We start from the raw sequence: 6,283 nt of genomic DNA on the forward strand, positions 1-6,283 counted from the left end.
CTCTCTGCAACTCTCCCAGAACTTGTGGATCTACTTCCAGTGCGTTCGATGCAGCAACAGGTAGCTTCGTTTCCTTGGTTCCCCTTGTTGACGCTGCCCTCAAGGTAGCTCTATCTTGGGACACGCTTTGGTGCCGAACAGGCTCCTCTGCTGGTGATGACTCTTTGTGCGGTTTCGACCTATCAGACGGGTCATGTGGCGCGTTGAAACCAATGGGTCGAACATTGCGTCGATGTTCCCAAGAACATCCTAGAATATCTTCTCCATGCAGAGTGCCAGTGTCGTTCTTCGAAAGAAAGGGGAGTCTACGTAAACACTTGCCTCTGAAAGCTCCTTAAATGAACCGTCCAGAAGGTAAACGGTACGCACGATATTGGTGAAATTCTTTTCCGGCACCAGCGAACGTGTGACGACCACAGTATTGCATCCGGAATCTCTCAGCGCCGTCACAGGATGTACACCGAGATATCCGGTTGCCGTCGGCATCTCTTGCGTCCGAAGACCTAGACAGACCTCACGTATGTCTGGGCGATGAAGGCTTTCAGCTGAAGCAGCATATTTTGCGGCCCTATCCCGGAAAAGGAATACAGTAAAGCCGAAAATTATTCAACCATAGGCTAAGCAGAGCAAGGTAACATGAAAATAATTGCTTTGGTTGCAATGTAGAGCTCGTGTTTGAAATAAAACAGCCATGCTTGTTAATATTTATATAGCTGCAAAGTCTGTGAATAGCACATTATTAACCTGCTAAATGTTTTGTTCCAGGCGCATTGTCGAAAATGCCTTTGGGATTCTGGTGGCACGATGGAGAGTCCTTCTTGGCCCCTCAACCTCCTGCCAAAGAATGCAACCCATGTTGTGCTGGTCTGCTGCGCACTGCATAACTTTTTGTGCTCAATGAGCGAATCTACGTATTCCCCGCCTGGTTACGTAGACAGTGAAGACCCTTATGGGAACGTTAAGCCAGGCCAGTGGAGAGAAGAGGCTCATATAAATGAGCTGTGTGGCTTGGCAGGAACGTCATCAAGAAATCACACGGTGGATGCTGCTGAGACGCGCGACGTCTTTGCAGAGTACTTTATGGTGGAAGGTGCTTTGTCATGGTAGTGGAAACACACTTGCCTTCCAACCCCATCTAATAATTAACATCTGAAAGCTGCGTTAATGAGTGCTCTAGGAAGAGTCGCTACGTTTCTCAATACTATGTGGTTTTTCGAAGAGATCAAGCCTACTCTACATTTATGAGTGGCGTACTGATTGTTATGAAAGTGTTTAGTGCTCCTCCAGCGTCGTTGTAAAGCAAGACATTTGACTGTTAGAAAAATGTTTCCAGAGTAGTGGTTGTGGTGCCAGTGCATAGATGTGACGACGTAGGCGGAGAACTGTAGGCTCGCACCTTTGTTTTGTTTGCAAAAGTTGTGAAATGGTTGTACACAAACATTTGACCTCTTATTTAAAGCACATTCCACTGGAACATGGCTTCATGAGTGGGCAATCTTCTGGAACAAATCTTGCGTTTGTACATGAAGTTCAGGTCGACTGTTGATTTTTTAAGAGATCTTGATGTAGTTATAATTGAAATTAAATATTCTAATCCAAGTTTACTAAGCAGCCAGACATGGAGCCACAGACTGGCTCTGTACCTACCTGCTGGGCTTCCAGCACCAACTGGTTGATGCCATGTTTACAGATTTCTCGAAGGCATTTGACACCGTTTTACGTTCTAAACTTATTGCTAAACTTAATGCTGTACTGAATAATCTTCATTTAGTTAACTGGATTTTAAACTTTCTCTCATTTCGCTCCCAGTTCGTCTCTTACAGTTCGACTGACTCCGCTACTGTTGATGTGACATCAGGTGTGCCCCAAGGCTCCGTCCTTGGGTCGCTTCGTTTTTTTATTATATATAAACAATTTGCCACTTCACTGCTCTTCTAACATCCGTCTTCATACTGATGACTGCGTTCTATATGAAGTGATTAACTCTTCTAATGATAATTATCGCCTTCAAGAGTCGTTTTCTAGGTTTTGCGATTGGTGTAACACTTGGTAAATGAACATTATTTCAATTAAGCCGTTCTCATGTCTTTCTGCAACAAATCTTTCCCCTCCCTTTTTAGTTACTCGTTCAATGGCCGTGCTGTAGATAAGGTTTCTGAGTATAAGTATCTTGGTGCCATTTTTACGCATAACATGTCATAGTCTAAAACTTTAATTGCATATGCAGTAAAGCACTAAAAAAATTAGGTTACTTGAAACGAACGCTAAACCGATCTCCCAAAGACACAAAGTTACTAAAGTTTAAATCTCTAATCCGCCCTGTTCTTGATTATGCATCTGTAGTTCGGAGCCCGCATATGGAGTTAGAGATTAATAAGCTAGAAGCAATACAGAAAAAAGCTGTGCGATTTATATGTCATCGTTACGATCGCGACTTTTCGCCCTCTTCAACACTTTCTTCCTTGAACCTAAACACGCTCTCTTCTCGTCGCCGTGTCGAATCATTAAAATTCTTGCATTGTCAATTTGTTAATTAGGCTCTCAAATGACAATTACATTAATTTCTTGCCAGGATCATCAACGAGAAGACATCTCCTAAGCTTGATACCTTACTACGCACGTACCAACATGTTCAAATTCAGCTTTTTTCCTCGCTCAATCGAAGGCTGGAATTCACTACCTGGCTCTCTTCGCTCATGCTCATCCCGAATTTTCGCAACCGCCATCCTAGATGCATAATTGTACTCACCCATGCCCGGTAGCATTTGTATAACTTCTTGCGTATTTTCCTTTCATAAGTGCTCTTTTGTAAAAGTGTTCACTTGTGTTTACCGCTGTACACTCCAATGCATTTTCTGTACCTTTTCTCAACCCACTCCTGCTATAGCGCAAATTGCGCTGCAGTATGTATAAATAAATAAATAAATAAAACTAAGCAGTAAGCAAGAACCTATGAAGCACGTCACATGTGATTTTTGTTTCAAATACAAGAGTGTTATTGTGTTTTTTTTTCTAGCTCATGTACTTTATGTGCGAGAACTTCCGCACGATACGTTTGGCAGCTCTGTTGGAGGAGATGACGGCTGTGCCAGAAACAATAGCTATGGTTTGACATTTACATGAGAAGGTAGCAGTGAATAAATAGAAGCGTAACTTTATTTTCACTCAAAATCGTGCCTGTTCAGCAACTGTAAAATTTCTATTTCCAATTCCGACTGCTGTCGTTCTGAAAACTTTCTCAATTTATGGGCAACAAGCTGCCCAAAAACTGCAGGCGCATATTCATTTTTTTAAGCAGGTGATCTACAGTTGCAATTTCGTCATAAGCCTGTGTCTTTTCCTTTTCGCTGCGACTGCTTGTGTTCGCTTTGGCGAAGCACTTCGGCATACTTCAGCTGAAGTTTCCTCGTCAGTTGTGCTAGAAGTCCCAGGCACAGGTGACTCAGTGGCCTGGGATCCGCATTCGTCGGTATTGTCTGCAAGCGGCTAAATTTAAGCCTTGCTACCTTCCTCTAAAGAGTGGCTCAGGCTTAGAAATAGTTATACAATACTATGTGACATGTGAAGACATGAAAACCTTGAGCAAGTTTGTTTTTATATGCACTGTAACTTGATATATTTGTCAAGTGATAAATGTCTTACATTCTTTTTGGCAGCACATGTTGATCAGGATGGTTTCTGCACTATCTGGCTCTGCCTCAACTGGCGGGATATTGCTTGTAGTGCTGAAAAAATTAATGATGCTGTTTAGCAACTTATACATTACAGCATACACAAACACCGTCTTGTGGAAATGTCATATGAAGGTAAACGTCCTAAGGACACTTAGCAGCTCAACAACATATAAATGATATACCAGCAGTAGAACAAATTTCTACTTCATAAAACTATATTCGAACTTGACGCTTACCTTCCGATGTCAACGAAACCCTTCAAAAAAAAAATAGCAGTTTAAAGTAAGTCCCGCGGATTTCTTTGCTATCGCTTGCATCAGAACCACTTTTCCAGGTGCGGAGCTTTTTTATGAACGTGTCCCTCAAGCTCATCCAGCGAGCTTGGGCTGTCGAACCTAATATATGAAAATACGTCATTATCAAAATAGAGAAAGGTCAAATATGCTAGCAAGAGACACATGTCACAGTAAGCAAACAGTGTACGTGCGAAAGGGAGTGTCAGATCAAAATCTAGGCGCTATAATACAGTATAAACATATAACCTTATACAAGTTCTTAAGCAACAGCAATTCGTCAGTGGTGTCGGCCATTCTTACTGCATGAGTACGCTCCGCCTGTACCCTGTTTATTTTTTTGGCCAAGGTTTCACCTTTCTATACAAGCAGCTGCTGCTTTTTGCTCATGTACATCCTTGCAATTTTTTTAACAATAACGCGTGAGCGCCAACCACACTACGTGTCACTGGCCTTGCAGTGGTGAGGGGCACTCCTGAAGCGAACAGTGCAACAGTACACATTCGAACTAGAGTTCGCCTTGCACGACCGCACGTAAAGTTGCCAATCCCGCCCTCCCTGGCCACTACAAGGCCGCGGACACGCCTTACCGTCGACGCTCGCGTGCTATTGTTAAAAAATTGCAAGGGCGTACATTTAGGTGCCGACTTCGTTCGAAGCGTACTTTCCGCGGCCTGTTCACGAGCTACAAAGCAGTTGCACGGACGAAGGAAACGTTTATCGATGGTACTTGGTACAGACGGCACGGAGTCGGTATACTCCAGAAGGGAGACGCCAGTAATGGTCAGGTAAAATCGCCAATCCCTCGACTCTGGCAGACATGCGTTTTCGATGCTGAATAGCATATAAACAGGTACAAAGAGGCGCGCGCACGCACGCACTGCCGAGTTTCAAAAAGCAACGTACAGCACGGTAGTGGCGACCGATACGGGACGCACACGGTCGCTGTCATTTCGTTTTCAAACTCGTAAGACTAGACGAAGGTTCGTCAATGGGGGCTCTGGCACTGGCAAAAGTGACGCGGGAAAAAATCAGAATGCCGCAGGCAATCCGCGAAGCGGGAAACGTTTTGTTTACATGCAGCCCAACGACACGGGCCTAACACTGACACCTGTCCGCGCCGCCCGTATACCGAGGGTGATGTATGCATCGTTCGATTATATAAAGGAACAGTCACTTCAATTCGACATGGGAAACTTACCTTCTTGGTCGCCAACGATTTCAGCGACGACATCCTGCCACGCAGTTGTTTTCTTCCGTTGGCCTCTGTAGTCAGCCCTTCTGCAGTCCCATATTGTAGGGCGCTTCTGAACGGCTGATATGAGTTTATCGTTATATTCCAGCAGGGCCATTATTCAATTGGGCCTAGGCTCCACTTCTACCGCCTCTCTGCATTCCTGCGAATTCATCTTTTGTTCGGCGCAGACACCAACACTAGCGCAAGCACCAACGTGGTTGCAGCAGCATTGGCAGAAGACGCGAAGAGGCCCGCGCGCGAAAGACCAGCATGCCTAGCGACCGAAACTGGTGCCTCCCTATTGGCTGTCGTCCGCCGCTGCGCGCTCGACGCTTCCGGCGGCCCGACGAAAACATTTGGACAGGCAGGGCGGCGGCGGCCGTCAAATTTTTGGACGCCGGCCGTCGGGCGTTCGCCGCCCGAGGAAGTTCGTCGCTCGGACGCCGGTTTTTCGCTCCATGAATTCCGGGCTTTAGTCTATCATCGTTCCTTTTCTGGACATGCACTTCACTAAATTTGGGGGCGCACATGCTTTCCTGGCTATCTTGTCCCTTCTTGTTTATATCAATTTGACGGCGATTGCGTCGAAGGAGTAGTGCACACCATCCTCCTGTTCTATGGAAAAAGATACATAGGGCAAATAGGAAGATGCCTTAATGATCGAACAAGAGAGCACGCATTATCACTTTCAGGGACCCCTGGCAGCAATCTGCCCTTGCACTGCAAACGTTGCGAAATAGTTAAAACACGTTGGCGGGCTAATTGGTGAGAATCGATGATAGAGTGTATAAGCGCGACTGAGCGAGGACGTAGAAAGAAACATACACAGAGACAGCGCTTCACTTTCAACTATATATTTTATTTTCGCACGCATCGATGTATATATACCGTACGAGTGGCAACAAACGTGACAGGAAATTACACCAACATTCAGTGGTACATATCGATGAACCGTACAGATGTGCAAGGCATGGTAAAAACACATACTGCAAAAGTTACAAATATAAACCGAGGAACCGTATCTCCTTTACAGATAGCGACACTGAAGGCTTGCTCACGCACCTTTCCTGTAATTTTGC

At 45.0% G+C, this 6,283-nt stretch overlaps 1 long non-coding RNA gene across 2 annotated transcripts; it reads right to left on the reverse strand.

Annotated features, from left to right (window-relative positions):
* Positions 1-378: 378 nt before the first annotated feature.
* On the reverse strand, positions 379-5,444 carry LOC142574128 (uncharacterized). 2 transcript variants are annotated; one of them, XR_012826432.1, is made up of 4 exons: positions 5,169-5,444; positions 3,911-4,069; positions 3,643-3,725; positions 379-568 (listed from the first exon to the last, which is right to left on the reverse strand). It is a non-coding gene; the product is annotated as an uncharacterized LOC142574128 (long non-coding RNA). The 2 variants fall into 2 exon arrangements; XR_012826431.1 differs by lacking the exon at positions 379-568 and adding an exon at positions 3,102-3,476.
* Positions 5,445-6,283: the final 839 nt, after the last annotated feature.

The sequence above is a fragment of the Dermacentor variabilis genome, chromosome 3 (genome assembly GCF_050947875.1).
Source record: "Dermacentor variabilis isolate Ectoservices chromosome 3, ASM5094787v1, whole genome shotgun sequence".
Classification (NCBI taxonomy): Eukaryota; Metazoa; Arthropoda; class Arachnida; order Ixodida; family Ixodidae; genus Dermacentor; species Dermacentor variabilis.